Source organism: Dermacentor andersoni, chromosome 6, assembly GCF_023375885.2.
Source record: "Dermacentor andersoni chromosome 6, qqDerAnde1_hic_scaffold, whole genome shotgun sequence".
NCBI lineage: Eukaryota > Metazoa > Arthropoda > Arachnida > Ixodida > Ixodidae > Dermacentor > Dermacentor andersoni.
The window spans coordinates 60,178,899-60,196,750 of NC_092819.1; the positions used below are offsets into that span (position 1 = coordinate 60,178,899).

Consider the following 17,852-nt stretch of genomic DNA (forward strand, 5'->3'; position numbering starts at 1 on the left):
AGACGAACGATTGCAAACGAAGTTGTCACCGCAACAGGCCACGAAGGAATGGTGCGCGAATGCAGTAACATTGAAGCCGCTCTTTGTGACGCGGACAATGGCTCCACATTGACTTCGGAGGAGCGCTGCCGGTCAGTAGACCATTCGGGTGTTAGTGCTGATTTTCACAGCGCATCCTCTACTTCAATAGCTTCCGCTTTCTCATAAACTTTATCATCATTTAATTCTTTCTGACGATTTCTTTCAGTGCCCTGCAGTAATTTTTTTTTTCTCATGACCACTTGTGCAAACGTGAAACGATCGATATGTCACTCTCATGGTGTTGCAAATGTATTCATACCACGCACTATCATAGAATGGAACAACTTGCGATCGCACGTAGGCACTGAAGGGTACGGAGCAAAATTCAAAGAGCTGCTACACACTGAGCGCAGTGCCCGACCTAATTAATTTGTTTACTTTTTACACGTTTTTTTTTTCAGTTTATTACACAATGGAGACCTATTTTACCGATGGCATGTTAGTTGTTCCCCTGTTCCATTTTGTAAGCATTCTCATGCGGTGTATAAGGCTTAATGTATATTACGCATGAGTAAAGGGATCGAGTTAAAGAGCGAACATCACTTTCGATGGCACCGAAAGAATGCTTCGGTACATCCGTTACTGTATTAGCTGTGCTCTGCAGAAAGTGTTGCGGTGAATTCTACTGTGAGCGCAATGTATACAAAGACAGGGCAGAAACCACCGTCGATGAATGTCAGTACAGGCGAATAGCCCAAACGAGCGAGTGAGCGAAAGAACGAGAGAGAGCGGGCGAGAGAGCAAAAGAACGACCGATTGTGTTCCTTGCACATCAACAGTACTTACTACCAACCACTGACCTCTTAACAGGCATAAAAACAGCCGGATACAGTAAGCTATTCGCTTTAATATTCATGGGACTCAACAGTATGGTCTCGGTACGGTTGGGCGCATAGCTTGGTGGATTCAGGGATGGTCAGACGCGCCGATCGTCTAACCGCAATGATGCGGCACTGACGGCGTCCGAAATGAATGGCCTGCGAAATGCACAACGGGAACGGCCAGCTCACTGCTCTGGTTTGAGTCGGAGCGGCATATCGAGCAAGCGAGCCAGCGCGCGAAAAAACAACGGAAAAGAGGACGGCGTCTGGCTCTGCGCGGCATGATTCGCAGTCGATACACAGAAACGCACAACGCGCGCGACGCGCCGACGCGCAGACCAAGCGCTCACACCGCGGGGCTTCAACAGTCCGTCAACACAATCCAACCTGACGCAAGGTGGCGGTACGATACCATCGTCACATCGGTCACATGACCAAGCGTGTGGCGAAGGCTGCAGTGGGAAAGCGGTCTGTGTACAGTTTCGTAATTGTGCTCGTTTGGGCAGTCATGTGTTTCTCACTGTTTTCAGTTGCGCAGTCCGTTGTGAATCAAGTATTGTGCTTTGTTCTTTTACTTCGCACTGCATGTGCAGCGATTTGGTTCTACGATATTAATTTGGTGAGCAGCTGAGCTGGTGGCCAAGGCTGCCGCGTGTAAGTGGTCTGTGCATGGTTCAACAATTGTACTCATGTGAGCTGTAGTGCGTTACACACTGTTTTCGGTCACGCTGTGCTTTGTCAAGTAAGTATTGTGCTTTGTTCTCTTACTTGTCACTGCATGTCAAGCGATTTGTTTGTGTGATTTTAATTTGGAGAGCAGCTGAATTTTTCATTTGAGAGCGCAGAGTTGAGGGCACTAATTTGTTCTTCAAACTCATTACCATGTCGCTATGGCTATGCGAGGGCCTTTCCAGTGACGTTGCAATTAAGGCGTTAAGAGCAGCATTAGGATGAAAGTTAGAGACTAGATGTTGCTTTTGGATGCCTAGCATCAGGATCGGCCTTAATGGGTGAAACGATTATCAAGTTTTGCAGGATGCGAAGAAAGGCGGGAATGCAAATTCTGAGCAAATTGCCGATATCATCTAGACACCAGTCACTGTGGTATTTCACTCTTCCGTTTAGCAAGAATGTTGCAGATAAGAGAACTGACAAACGGAATATTTGTTAATGTTCATCGCGAGTACGGTTGCGCAAGACATGAGGTGAAGTGCCGTCGCATTTCCGTGCCCTGGCCTACAGCGCACTCGTAGAATATTGTGTGAACCACACCGTGCTGTTATCGCTTGCGACAGAGCTTCCATTGTATTTGGCCCCTTTTATCTCACGTGACTGGTATTTCATGGCCTTAAAAGGAACTTTGAGTCCAATATGAGACGGCCGAATTCAATTTACTTCGGCGCCTCGGAATGCTAACAATATCTTTCGCTGCTTCTGAAGCTTTGTCCTTGTTATAGTTTCTCTTGTTCGTGATCGGGTACCGCATATACTATGTACAATTCATTAACGGATACTGCGCTCGTGAGTGTTGAATCCCCTTGGTGTAAAATATCCTGTTACTGCAGGTAGTCCCTATATTTTGCTGTTTCTGACTAGTGCCGGTCCCCGTCCTGCGCGGCCTCGAACTCGGCACACGCCGAGCTCGCGCGTGTGGCATGTGTACGCACGAAGTTTCGGAAGCGCTCGCGCGGTTGCTGTGCTTCACATGTACCTTATACTGGACCAGTACTGTGCAAACGAAGGGTGTAGCGTTGATTTATCGTTGTTGCGTATTTTTTTGGCGGGCACCAATCTGTGCCACGGCAAAACGCAGGAAGAGAATGGAATAATAAAATCTTCTCAGACTGACTTCTGAAGAAGGTGTCGCACAGCGCAGCATTGCGCGCAAGCTAAGAATTCTGAAGAGCACGCACTTATTCTGGAGCCATCCAATAACAGTGTAGTGGTGCGTTGTATTACTTGTGGCAACAATAATTGCAGTATCTGTACTTACTTGAACAATGATTCATGTGTCTTTCTTATTTTGTTTCAGCCAGAGGCGGGAGAAATTCTTAAATGTGCTTCTGACGGAATCCCAACCATGAAACTATCAGTGTTAATCAATTTTGCGGGAAGAATTTACGTCATGTATAACGACACGAAGTACCAGGTATTCGAGAAGTGCAAGAAAGTGAGATATAAAGACTACTTATCTATGATTCCTCGTGAGGTAGGTTGCCTTTCCTTCAAACGCCATGGGCTCAAAATCCACCCAATGTTCTCTCCACGTTAACTCTAAAGCATCATGAATAATTCTTGCTTCCTATCTCGCCCTTTTTCTCATTAGTTACTTCAACCTAAACCAAACTCAAGCCTTGAACCAATATTAGTTGAACCTTGAACTAATATTAAATATTATTTGAACTCTTGAACCAACCTAACCTATACCCTGAACCTCGATGGAAAATGCCGTTAGTAGAAGCAGCAGAGACAAATTGACTGGGCGTTTTTAATCAAATTAATCCAGAGTCCCGCACTGCGGCGTGCTACATAATCAGATCGTGGTTTTAGCGCGAAAAACCATAGACTTTAATTAAAGATAGACACTGATTCGCGCCCTCCACCTTTTACCATGGCGGGAAAAATACGAAAGGGGGGCGGGAACGATTACAAGACTTGCACCGTAGATTCCCGCTGGCTAAATTGTTAGTTAAATATGTGAGTTTTCCTACCCAAAAATAGATGCGCTTTGCCTTGGTATTGTTGTATAGAGGAAGGAAGCCACTACTCGATGGATGTGTCGCGCCACTTACGACATAATTGCAAATTAGTTTACCTTCGCGCGGGGCTTGCACTAATACATAGATATGATCGACAGGTGTACTTATTTGTCCTTTACCGGGGGACTGCATTTTATCCGCTAACAACTTAAACTTATCGCTCAGCGCAAGAGGCGCACGCATGATTGGAACGTACTCGATTGTTACCTTTGATTCTATCTGTTTACATGGTCTCGCGGAACGTTGTTTAATCAGACTGCATGCGCGACACGAATTACGCAGTATCAGAAGACACGTGGGCACCAGTGACTACCCTGGAACTTTCGACAAGTCATGTGTAAAAGCCGACTCGCTTGACCAACAGATCAGATTTCAACGATTGCCGACTGTGTGTGCCGTTATCGTTACGCTTATAGTGTACCTTCCTTCTGTGGGCAAAAGTTCTCCCAATGAATAAATGAATAAAGCCTTTCCTCAGGAAGAGGACGGCTCTAGGCCGCTGATGGGGATTAGGAGGGAAGGAAATGTGGGTTCCCAGACTGTTGGCTGAAGCACATCTTCATCTGTCTTGGATCTTCCGCTTTATGCAGGCTCAGGTGCATGTTCAGTTCCGCCGCTGTCACATGGGCTGATCGAACCCTTCTACACTACTTGAAACAGGCCACTTAGTCTGCCATATGTCGCCATAGCTTTCTGTGTTTCAGGGTTAGTTTGTATTCCAATTCCTAGTGTTCTAATGTCTCCGTGTAGTAAATGCTGAATGTTGGATCTCCCTTGTGAAAAAGCTGCACGGCTCCAAATGAGGTGTTGCATGTCTGCTCTGCATGGCTCCTGACAATGTGTGCATCGGGATTAAGTCTTCGCAATCGTAGATTGTCTGGGTTGGTGCCATTTCTCAAGTATGTGTGATGCGTATGCAGCGTTGGCCATAACCTTATTAAAAAAAAACTCTTCCGTGCGAGTAAGCCCGCTCTTGTCGTCAAACACATGTACTGGTGTAGCTTCTAATAATCTCCGCTTACTGTCTGCTTTTATTTTAGTACGAATGTAATGCACCAGTGCTCTGCTAGGAGAGCCTTCGGCCAATATATTTAGGTATGGATTTTGGTCCGCGGTGTTTGGCGAGGAAATGGGGTGTGGGGAGCTGTACGCGTAATCAAGCCCACCCGCTTGATTACCCGCGTAATCAAGCCCACCCGCTGCGTGAGCGGCTGCGTTTCCCCCATCCGTGCCGGAGTGCCCCGGTGTCCATAGGATTTCAACAATTGTCCCATTGTCCTGTATTCTCTTTAGCTTTTTTCTAGTGTCGTTGGCCACCGCATCATCTGTCGTAGGCCCCGTTAATTCGGTCACTGCTTCGTACGAATCAGTAAGGATCCGATAATTTCGCACGCTCTGCTTACAATGTCTCTCATGTCAATGGGAATATTGTTGACCGCTCCCCATATAGCTAAGAGCTCAGCGTGCTAGGTTGCACCCCCAGGAAGCTGACATGTGTGATAGCCATTGTGTTACGGTGCAGATGTGCTAACCCAGGCCATGCTTGCTATGTCGTTTGTGATTGCAGCGTCCGCGTAGATGTCAATGCTGTGCTGCGGCGTTCGTAATTCCAATCTCTTTTCAAATATTTTTCTAGCTTCCGCGTTTCGTCTGGCGATAGGGCGTTGTTGCCTCCGTATGCCCAGTGGTGCTTCCCATGGTGGCGTTATGGTCGCTTCCGCGGGCTCTGGCTTCGCATAGACTTGTTTATCCCCTGCCATGATCTGTTTTCCTCGGGTCGTATTTTCCAACCGGGATCGCATTGGAATTCGTGCTTCACTGATTATGTCCCGTATGGGTGGAACCGCTACGAGCTTGAGCAGGTCCTCGTCCCTCGTGTGCTTCGGTAGCCCAGTGATCGTACGGAGGGTGGCCCTGTGTAACTTTTCGATGTCGCCGAGGTCTCGTTCAGAGCCATAGTCTGACAAAGGCGGAGGTCAATTCCCGACTGAGGAGTTTTTCGGCCATCGCTTGGGCCATCGGGAAGTTCCGACCCTACCTGTACGGGCGCCCTTTTCGAGTAGTAAACCACCACTCACTGTGCTGGTTTTGCGAGTCTTAAGGACCCTTGAGGCCGCCTAGCTCGTTGGAGCCTCCGCCTTGAGGAGTTTGACGTCACAATGGTTTCTCGATTCGGACAGAAGCACAAGGACGCCGACTGCCTCTCACATGCACCTATACCTTACAAGCCAAATGATTTAGAGCAAGACATCCCGTTTCTTGGTGTAGTAGACACTATCGAGATCGCTGACCTCCAACGTGCAGACAGTACATTGCTTCCCCTCATCCTATACCTGCAGGGATCCGACGGTGTTCTCCCATGACCGATGTCACAAGGGCTGATCTCCTACTGCCTCCGCGAAAACGTTCTCCACAAAAATAACTTCGAAAATAGCCAAGAAACGTTTCTTCTCGTCGTTGCAGTATCACTGCGCGAAGTGCTGCAAGCGTGTCATGACGACCCATGTGCCGGACACTTAGGCTTCGCCAGGACGTAAGCGCACATGCGCCAGAAGTATTACTGGCCGCGGCTGTTCTCGTCCGTTCAGCGCTTCGAGAGGAGCTGCCGAGATTGTCAGCGGCGCAAGGCTCCACCTTTGAAACGCGCTGGTCTGCAACCCCTGGATCCTCCTCCAGCACCGTTTCAACAGGTATTGGATCTTGGTCCGTTCCTTGCGTCGTCCGCAGGCAACAAATGGATGGTCGTTGCAACGGACTACCTAACGCGGTACGCAGAAACAAAAGCTATACCCCGCGGAACAACAACAGAAGTCGCCGTGTTCTTTGTTCATGACATCGTATTACATCACAGGGCCCCTTCCCTCTTAATAACCGGTCGAGGGACTGAATTTACAGCTGACCTAATACAGGAGATCGTCACATTGACCCACGCCAATCATCGGAAAGCAACGGCCTATCACCCAGAAACTAATGGACTTACGGAGCGCCTCAATAGAACTATCGCCGACATGATCTCGATGTACGTTGACGTAGAGCACAAGTTATGAGACCAAATTTTACCGTACGCGACATTCGCATACAATCCGGCTGTTAAGCAAACCACCCGATTCACACCATTTGATCTCGTTTATAGGCGCTGCGTAACAACAAATTTAGACGCCATTCTCTCGGTCGACAACGAAAAAAGAAGCAACAATGCTGACGACATCGTCCAGAAGGCCGGAGAAGCTCAACTGCTTGCTCGCAACCGCATCTGCCTCCAGCAGAGTACTGACGCCCGCCATTACAACAGTGGCCGAAGGACCATCCAGTTGGAACCCGGCGACTACGTTTGGGTCTGGACACCGATCCGTCATGAGGGGCAGTCGGAAAAATTACTACGTTGATACTTTGGCCCGTACAAAATCGTCAAACTACTCAGAGAGGTGAACTACGAGGTAGTCCCTCAGAGTACGACTATGAGCTCGAGCCGACGATGGCCACGAGCCGATATTGTCCACGTAGTACGGAATAAACAGTACTACGCCCGCGAGGACGTATGCGTCTCAGTCTTTCTGCCGCGCCCTCTGTCGGCCTCCGACCAGTGACCTGGACGGTCGCTTTTCACTTGGGAATTTATGGCGCGAAGTTAGCTGCCCACTACAAGTCCGGATCGCCAGAAGTCAGCTGCCCACTATATACAGGCACCGATCGGCAGAGAGAAGACGACGAAGGGCGCAGTTGTGCCCCGGGGTATTTTGGGTGTCGGCCATCATTAAAAAGTGGCTGTTCTGTTTCGGTGAACTCACCATAATAATCTTCGTGACAATATCATATAGAAGATCTCATAGGAGGAGACAGTCCAATTTCACAGCCTGAGTCCTCTCGGTGGTACAATGCTCCTTAGTGTAATTGTCGCAACCTTGTCTATCACTAATACTGCTTCGCCTTACCGTCGAAAGTGCATGCTCTCTTTCGTTAACATTTTCTTCTTTTTCTGTGACTGCGAGTATTAGCGCTGCTGCGCATGATTGCTGTTCATTCCGATTTGGAGTGAATTCAGCTTGGCCTCATATTGCATATTGTTTCCAGTAGAGTAGAGTAGCCGCCAGTAATTTATTCGTCATTGAGTTTATTTCGGTAATTGCAAATAATTATGTAACACGAGATTTACTGTCCTAATTTTCATTGTCACTCAGGCATTTGTAGGCATCCAAAATGGCATCTAACTGCGGTGTTTTCAGCGACGTACTAATTGCGCACAATTTTTTACGGCTGACAAAGAAACCTCACGATGTATGAAAAACTGCACGCCAAAATTAAAGTGATGGTTTTATTTTTCGTGAAAGTGTATGTGTGCTGCAAAAAGACATTCGTGTCAAGAAATAAAATTGAAATAAACAGAACGCGAAGCGACGAACTTGTAGAGAAAGACAAAACCGATGAGTTCAAGAAAGTATACCACTTCTAAATGAGCCGATTTCGTAATCAGGATGTTTGCACAGAAAAAGGAACAAACAAATCAGATGTCAATGTGCCCTCATTAAGTACGAATTCGTAAGCTCCGTTGAACACCAGTTGCTGCATAGAGGAAGTGTTCGAATACGTCTCCTTTTCGGAAATACGCAGTACTGTGTCCGTTTTATTACATCTCCGGTGGCTTTCTTGATGACCTACGTCTTAATTCTACGGCAGACATCCGTTATCCTTGCATTGAACCAACCTGACGTCCGTCTCGTTCATGTACGCACTATCTTTCACATAAACCCAAAGAAAAAAATCGAGCAGAGGGAGGTCAGGTGACGTAGCCGGCCAATATACAGGCCCGTCCGTTCCAATATTTTGCTTGACAAGTCGCATCCAGCTAGGTTCGTACTCGGCTGCTGTTGTATGCTGGCGCCCCATCTTGCTGATACCACAGAAGCGGATGACGTGACAGCGGGACTTCGCTCAGAACCTCATCTACCACTCCTTCAAGGAGTTCGTCCACGTAACGCTCTCGAGTCAGTGTGTGATTGAAGAAAATATGAACAACTATAGCACCGGCGTAAATTCATGACCACACATTGAACTACCACTGGTACTGGTGCCGAGTGCGCTTTACCTGTGTGGATTGGAGTCACTTCCATAGTGTGCATTATGTGAATTTACCTGCCGGTTCTGCAAAATTCGCTTCACTGTGCAGATGACGTTGCTCAAAGATTCCGATGACTCATCGGCATTTGTGAGGACCCAGTTCGAGAAATCTAGACGATTTTACAGGTCGTTATCTTCCAAGCATTGGTGCTAGTTAAGGTGGTACGGATGAAAGGCTGTCAGTTAGAATTCTCCAAACTGATGACTTGGAAATTGGTACCTCGGTGCCACGAAAGGCATGTTAGAACGCGGGTTTGAGGCCATTAATGCTAGAACATCCGTGCGTAAGGTATATGCGACTCCAAGGCGGAGCCCTACGCCGCTCTTTCTGGAAGCTGCCGGTTTGTCACAGGTTTTCATAATTTCTTATGATAGTCGATGCCTTTGGTCTACCGCCACACTTCCATGACTGATATATATATTTTCGGCCTTCCTCTTGTTGCCATTTGCAGATCCCAAGGCAAGGATCTTGTTTACCTTCTGCTCATTAGAGAGAGACATGGCGACTGGAACGCAACAAAACGCTCCTATAAACCTTTGCACTGACGTGAATTCGCCTTTGTGGTGATAGGTGTTGCGGCAAAAAAACAAAAGAAAAATCCGAGCACTTTGTCTGCGCTAGGACAACAGCCATCACAGCTTGTTTCCAACTAACACCAAACGCGACCTGTTAGTTCGGCTGGGGCGCGGCAGAAAAGGCACTAGCTCAATCACGATGTGTTTCTTTGTTTCCTTTATTTCGTTCTGGATAACTCAGAGGGAGCCTGTTCGACGGCGCTGCTTTGTGATCCGGGTGGGAGCGCAGTCACATGGTACTTTCCTTATTTCGATAATATTATTTATCAGTCGGAAAATAATTACTACGCAATAAGTCTTTCGCTGAAAATACCTCAATTAGATGTCCCTTGGCTGTGCCTTCAAACGTCTCGTTGTCAATTTGATAATTAGTATAGTACGGCTCGAGTTTCATAATTAATTACAATTACCTTATTGAATCTGAGTAACAAAAAGTTACTGGCAGCTACTCCACTCTATTGCAAACAATATGCACTGGGTTTTCTACAAGTAACTCACTGTTTTTTTTTTCTTTTTTTTAAATCTTGATGCATGATTGTTAATTGGGACACCTTGTGTATATTTGTGACCTTTGGATGCAAGTGACGATGTTTCGATTCCTGATAAATGTTGTAAATATCTAGAAATGTTTTTTTTTTCACGAATCGTTAGCATAACTTGCTGCAAATAGTAGCAATACTGAGACATATGTCATTCACGTGCATTTCATACGCCGTAGATAAACTCTGCCGAACTCTGCCGAAAGCGCGATTGAAGTCTGCAAGTTTTTTTTTTTTCATGGGCAAAAAAGCATGCAAAGCGATTTGAAGGGTGGTGAACATGCAGCAACGTATTCATTCTAGAGACATAGGCTATCCATACTTTTAGAAATAATTTTTAATTGGGTACCTCCATGTCTTTCAAAGATATAATAAATTTTGTCCTGTGTGTATATTTAAATATATTTTTATGTGCATGGTGCTTACATTCAAAGTGTAAAACAATGTTGAAGTGAGAAAATATGGATGAGACAGCCACCGCTAGTGCTTCTAATGCGGGTTTCCTACTGTCAGGATTCGCAGAAATAAAGCGAAAGTATGAATTAAAAGCTGTGCGCGTCCGTGCCAACAATGATGCAGTAAGCTATTAGCCCCAATACGATTTCAAGTGACAATGTCAGAAAAGTCAAAAGAAACCTCAAATGATGTGGGTGACAAAGCTGTGGCAATAAATGTGTATCACGTGGGAGGGGGGTGCTCTGGCATCGCCCGGTGAAAATCTAGCCCCCCCCCCCCCCCCTCGCAGTAGATGCCTATAACTGCGAATACGGTGAAGTTCTCCAAACTCTATCTTTCTGCGTATTATATCTCCCTAAAGGATTGATTTAGTAGATGATGACATTGATTCATATGGCAAGGAGACCCTTTGCATATTGCTTGCTATTATTTTAGAATAATAAAATGATCTGGGTTAAGCAGCTTTGTAAGTAGATACACGACGTGCCTTCTTTATACTATCACCTATCGCCACTTGCTCCCATTGTTTTTTTTTACTTTCTCTTGCATGGTAGACATCTGCAGATTATGGAAAATGTTTGCACCTAAACATAACAAAGATCAAACAATTGCTCAGCACAATATGCTTGAAAACATTTACTGTTTATAGAAGTCAGCTTTCTTTTTCTCGTGTGCAGATTTGTGGAGTGAAGAATTTCAGAAATGAAACACTCGATCCTCGCTTCGATACATACTCTGCTAAATGGCACAAAGGCCATCACTTGTTCCTCTATGACGGCACTGATTCAATTCAGCGAAAGGTAAGGAAATACTGCTACAATAGGCATGAATGCCATCGGAACCTAGTTCACTTACATTCCACTTAGTCATCGTTCGAAGCATATTTAGTGGAATGAATATGTCAGATATTTACGCGTACGCGGAGATGGCGTGAGCGTAAATTAGCGAGATTGTGTTTGAAGCCCCGAGGGAAGCGAGCCCCTGAGGGGGAAGGCACCTGCAGGTGGGGAAGTGAATCACCTAAAACCCCTAAACATCGTAAAGTAGCGACAATCTCCTACTCCACCTTAACTCCTCGCCGCTTCTCTTTCACGCTCACTCCTCGACCGTGGCGCCGCCTACACCGCTCGAGCGTAGCAGACGACCTTTCGCAAAGTGAAGGCACGCATAGCAGGCCGGTGCGCTTTAGGCGGTCGCGTTGACGTCTAGCTACGAGTAACTTCGTGTACAGCATAGGATTTCTATATGGACGATTATACAGATTCAGTAGCGGTGGAATTCTTTTCTTGTTTTGATGACTATTTTTTTTAAGTGTCTGAACGAGCGCTAACGATGTGCCATGACGACTCCCAGTGTATTGCGTGCGCTACAATTAGGTACGGAACATTTGTCAAGTGCATGTCGAAAGGTCTTTCTGCGAATGGTCGTAAATAACACATTTACGACCGAATGTCAGCATCGATCCTAACCTCCAGCAAGCCATCGGTAGCCTAAATAATCAGCGCCGGCCTTACCATGTGAAATCGCGGCCTGTATCAGCTATGACGTACAAAGGCCGACAGAAGGCACGAACGATCGCTGCTCTGAAGGTTCGAAAGAGTATTACAAGCTACAGTGCCGCCAACGTACGTTTGATTGCGAAAATAAAACTTGATTGATTGATTGATTGATTGATTGATTGATTGATTGATTGATTGATTGATTGATTGATTGATTGATTGATTGATTGATTGATTCTAAGCACGAGCATAGGTTCCGAGGTGGGCGTTTGTGCTATTATGTTTCTTGTGCCTCAAAGTCAACAGAATAGGCGCGGCATACCATCGAGTCGGGATTCTGGGTATATAGAAAATAAAGCCAGTGTTTTAGTATTCGTTCGCGAAGCGGTAATGCGGTAACAGGCCTTCATTCAGGCTCAAACAACTGCATTATTTTTGCAGGTTAGTGACTTCTCACAGATAACATTTCATTGTGCGTTAGCTCGTCCGTTTACGAAGTGACGCAGTTGTAGTGAAATAAGTTGCGCTAAGGCTGTCGCATTGAGGACGGTTGCGCTCGCTCCGAAATAACATTTGAGAGATATGACTTAAGTGAAGTGATGGACCGCGCAAAGCTTTGCCGCACTATTACCCAGCCCAAATTACGGTAAGTGAAATGATGCCCAGTGCGTAATATTTATGCACCATTTGTTGTCTCATTATCGGTGTCTAAAAGACGTAGTTGTCGAATGAGCTAATAGTTGAACGAACGAGTAAGTTAACGACTAAACGAACAAACAAACACGAATAAACCAGCCAGTGAAGCAGCGGGCGACAGCACATTTTTTTTGTCAGTGCTCCACCGCCTCATCTCAACCTACACAAACATTAAAGCGAACACGCACGTCTCAGACTGATGCTGTCGTTCGGCGACGAAAGCGGTTTCGGGAGAGCACGTACACTTTTCGTTTGTATCGCAAATCTACCGGGTAATCGCCAATGACGAACACGAAAAAAAGAGGCAAACAAACCTATTCGCTCTAAAGAAAAGGTATACGGACCGCACGGTGTTGTGGTACTCCGCTAGCCAATCACAGAAGCAAACAAAGACGTCGTCACGCAACGTTTCCAAACTGGCGTCATACTCGATACCTCCGGAGCGTCTGCGGTTCTTGAAGAGTCTTCATCGGCTGATGCGATGAGGTGTGCAAGAGACATCGGACAAAGTTTGCGGAGTCTGAGCATTTCAATCTTCAAAAATCCTCGGTACAATTAATTTCATTTTTGAGCCCGTTTTACTCGTGAAACGTCACTGGCAACTGAAGTGAAACTTGACAATAAATAGTTGCAGCGTAGCAAGCGTTTTATTTCAGTTCAATAAAGAATTAGGTCTTCGTCGTGCCAATATAAAAGACAAGTGCAAACGTATAAAATTGCGAACTCATAACTTTATTTATGTGGTTTCCCTGTTATTTAGGTAACAGGACAAGTTTGACCTAAGAACTATTTGGAGCCTCGCAGAGGAATAGTGGCTAGTGTTTATGAGAGTCATGAGTTAGTAAGCACGAAATGCATAGAGTTGCTTTCCTAAGATGAGTGTTCACGCTCGAGCCTCAAATTTTGCCAAAGGGAATGCGCTGAATCCTAAAGGTTTCGTAATCACTTTTTCACGCGGGTCCTCCTTTGCCGGCGAATTCAAGCCTGTTGGCGTAGAATATGATTAAGTGCAGCAGATACAACCACGCAGTGCTTAAGTAAACTAAGTACACATCGCGTAGGACTATACTATGAGAAACTCGCAACTACCTCGTATAGTCGTGTGGAGAATGTTGGTCTGAAGTTCTCCCTCCCAATTCGGTGAATCCATGTCTTTCTTCCTAACCCGTAGCGCTTAGCGGACGGGATCGCGAAGAGTTTATTTTCTTAGCTGAAACAATTTTGGCATACGAACGCGCAGCAGGTTATGGTGTTAGAAAATTATGCAGATCCCACACACTGTGGGAATTAATGTAAGCGAAGCTTTTCATGCTGGATGCTTTTATTGACGATAATTAGGGGTGATGTTGACGGCTAAAGTTTAATTTCTTCAACGTTTAGTCTAACACGAGAGTGGTGAGTTGATGCTAAACGTTACCTTGCGTGCATCACTGCTGTTTGTCTGCGTAGTACACAGAACACACAGGGAGAGCTGTTTGCTTGACGCGTTGTTGTGCGCCATATTTTATAACCTCTGAGAGGGTTGAGCGTGGTCATGTGCTCACATGGCACATCGCATTGTGGCAGAAGTATTAAGCTTGTATTGGATTATGGGGCTGTACTTGCGAAAACCACAATCGGATTATGAGGCAAACCGTAGTGGCGGACTCCAGATTAATTTCGACACCGTGATGTTCTTTAACGTGTCCCAAATTCTAAGGCCATGTACGTTTTTTATTTCGCCCCCGTCGAAATGTGGCTGCCGAAATTGGGATCAAATTCACGACCTCTAGCAATTCCGTAGCCGCAAAGCTAACGCGGCGAGCACAGAAGTGTTGATTTGACGGTCGAGCGCTTCCGTAATGTCTCCTGGACTCTGCGGTGCGTTTTAATTAATGCGGCTCTGCTTCTGCACGCCCTACCTACGTTACCCGCTTGACATATTTGCATGGTATTTACTTCTCAGAAATCGCAGCAACGCACTGAACTTAAGCTTATCCTGTTTCCCCGCAGCCGCTGTCGTATTGTAGTGGGGTTTCCTTGCCTTCTCACGCCACCTTCCCCACCTCTCTCATATGGCAAGTGCTCTTCTCCTCCCTCTCCCTCTTCTGTTCTCTCTACAGTTCTATCTGCGTCCCCTCTGGCATCGCACATTAGTACAAAGGGAAGCGCCGCAGTTTCTGCAATGCTTCTCAGGGAAGTCACGGATAATTAAAGCTGTCAAGCGGCTAATGTCGCACGGCCAGGGAGCTCCAGAGGGTATTGGGCACATTCGACGCGGTGGGGTAAAAACGAGTTTCTGCCATCCTCTTTCCTCTCTTAATCGCGCCTGTCATCTATATATATGTTCTGAACCACCCCACGACAAGGTTCGCGCGACAGCAGCAGCCGCAGCAGCCGCAGCAGCCCACAGCACAAGTAAAACTCTTGTTTGGGCTAGTTGGTTCATGCTTGAATATGTAAAGGCAAGGCGTAGAAGACCAGGACTCAAGAAGAAGAACACAAACGACAGCACCGGCGCCGGTCCTGTCGTTTGTGTTCTTCTTCTTGAGTCCTGGTCTTCTGCGCCTTGCCTTTACTAATTCAAGCCCACAGCAGCAGCAGCAGCAGCAGCAGCAGCAGCAGCAGCAGCAGCAGCAGCAGAAGAAGGTATATCGAAGGAAGAGGCAAAGAAAGAGTCGCTTTGAAATGCCGTGAAGCGACGTCCCACTTGCCACAAAACTTAGTTGAAGACGTTCGCAAACAAAAACAGCACAGAAGAGCAACGGCGCCAACATGTGCTCTTCGCTACGCCGTGGACGCTTCTCAAGCGAAAATGGCGCTGAAGCACGACTGCAAACAAACGAATCTAGTGCGAGGGCCCTTGTGATCCCATTAGGCCAATAGCTAGGAGGCGCCGGCTTCGGCCAGAGCACGCGAGGAGAAGGCGGTAATCTTCAAACTGTAGTTCTACTTTACGAAGTTTAATGAGAAGTGTGTGGACAGTGGTGCTAGTTTCACTATCAGTAGGACACGACATTGTCGTCTTCTCTGCTTTGTGGTCTTTAATTCACGTTTAAAAGGCCAATGTAGTACGCCTGTCTTGTCCTACGCCATGTGACTGACAAAGAAACGAGCCCTGAACAACGAATACAATACCACTTCTGTAGTTTTATTGGTTGTCTGTTGTCCGTTGCTGCTCTTGCTGGTGGATGTGTTTCACAGTGCTATTTCACAAAGCAATTGTAAGCAATAGTCTGTTTACCGTATACTTTACAAATTTGGACGCAGTGGTAGACAAGTTGGCGACCAGAACGCACCAGAGATTAGGTTGATCGTCATTAGTTCGGTGGCCGTTCATAGTTCTAAGGAGCCATATCTATACGAAATTTCCCTATGAAAGATTACCATGCAATGCTAGATAAGAAAAGAGTAAAGTATGCAGGAGAGAAAGCAAATTTTTAATGGGAGGTTTCAGAGCATCAGATGTTGTTGGCTTGACGCATAAGATCATTTTCAATGTGACTTGGGGCATCAACATACCTTGGTGAACTGCATTTATATTTCATTTACAGATGTGTAACCTGAAGAAGGCCTTCGTCGATTTAAGGTTCGGCATTGGAGTGGTCAGAATCGAGGCTCTAAAGGACAAAATCGACTGCATGGCACACCTCAGTGGATTCTACTCTGCACTTGTGGAAGTTCAATATCTTGAAACTTATATTACTAAGCACTTTAATGTGCCCGAAGCGTACGCTAACTGCCTGCGTTACAAAAAGCTGGCAATTGTTTAGATAATACGTCTCTAATGCCTCATATTTCTTTATTGAGTTGTTTATTTATTTATTTAGTTCTTATTGAATTATTTACCTACCTCGCAGGCTCAAATGTTGGTGTATTAAGTGGGTAGGGATGCACAGTACGTACAAAAGAAGAAAGCACATCCTTATAGAGCAACTAAAGAAAAAAAGTCAGTTAAAGAACAGAACTAACAAGCAAGGATATAACAAGTAGCGGTAATGCGGAAGAAAAAGAAAAGTTAAATATGGTGAAAGCTCATATAATACTCGAGGAAAGACAAATGGAGAGAAACAAATCCCGAAGATCACGGTTGTGTGTTATTCATAAATAGAGGTAAAATGCATGTCTGTACTTATTCTGATCGCGAATACAAACACTCTCATCAGGTAAATGGTTCCACAGTTCAACGGCGTCTGATAAGGCGGATGAATTGCAGGCAAGAGTGCGGGCAAAAAGGTCTATGAAGCTGTAATGATTAAACGACACGACGTATGAGGTGATCTCGAAATGGGAAGGGCTGTTGCCTGTTCGCTGGAATATCACTCAGCAACGTTCGACCTCATGTTTCAGGCCTGCGTCATATTTGCCTAAAAAATGCACCATTACTTCATATGTTTTCGGATGCGTAAATGTAATTTCTCAGAAAGTCTATAAAATAACGTTGACAGGATTTTGACCCTCGAACATTCTGCTATCCTGCGGACGCCCGTGTCTTGCAGTGATCGACACATCCAACTGCGAGCACATCGCGCTCTTGTAGGAACTTTGAAAATTTTGTAATGACAATTGTTTTTACTCTTAAGGCCGCATCTTTACAGACGGAAGCGGCGTTTACAAATACGTAATACGTAAATACGTAACAAATACAATAAACAGCAACAGCGTACATATTGAGGCAGACAAACGAAAGAAATATGCCAGCAGAATTCCTCTTTGATGAATGTTGACGTTAATGCGATTAAAAGCTTTCATATAAAAGCACTAAAGACGAAGTCGAAGGAACACATACGACAGAACATATGTGTTCCTTCGACTTCGTCTTTAGCGCTTTTTTATGAAAGCAGTCAAGATGAGCCAACTCGCCCAAATCAAGGCATTGTTGTAATGCGGTTAGTTTGGCGTAATACTTCAAGGGAAACGCACAAGGTGAAGAGAGGTAATTAATAAAGAGAAAAGAAAATGAGACGTCCGCGCAATCGTAGCAGTTGCGACAAAGGAAACCCATACAGGTTTCTCGAAAGAAAAGGCTTGCAGCTGAAGAAAAATTTGTCCTGGTCCTGGACTCCAGCCCGAGACCACCACCTTTCCGGGGCAGCCGCTCTACCTTCTCAGCTAACCAGGCGGCTATTAGATGACAGGGCGAAGCCGAACTTGTCAACAACTCGAAGCAAATGCAAGAGTTTGACGTAATAGTTCCGTGTATACCTACAAGGTAGAGAGAGGTAATTATTAAAGGGAAAATGAGATGTCCACCCAATCATAGCAATTGCTACAAAACAATTAAACCCATACGGGTTCCTCGAAAGAAAAGCCTCGCAGCTGAAGAAAAAT

General features: G+C 45.8%; 1 long non-coding RNA gene across 1 annotated transcript; it reads left to right on the forward strand.

Annotated features, from left to right (window-relative positions):
* Positions 1 to 1,376: 1,376 nt before the first annotated feature.
* LOC129382396 (uncharacterized) lies at positions 1,377 to 17,022 on the forward strand. The gene is made up of 4 exons (XR_008610462.1): positions 1,377 to 1,644; positions 2,935 to 3,111; positions 11,025 to 11,147; positions 16,076 to 17,022. It is a non-coding gene; the product is annotated as an uncharacterized lncRNA (long non-coding RNA).
* The last annotated feature ends 830 nt before the right edge of the window (positions 17,023 to 17,852 follow it).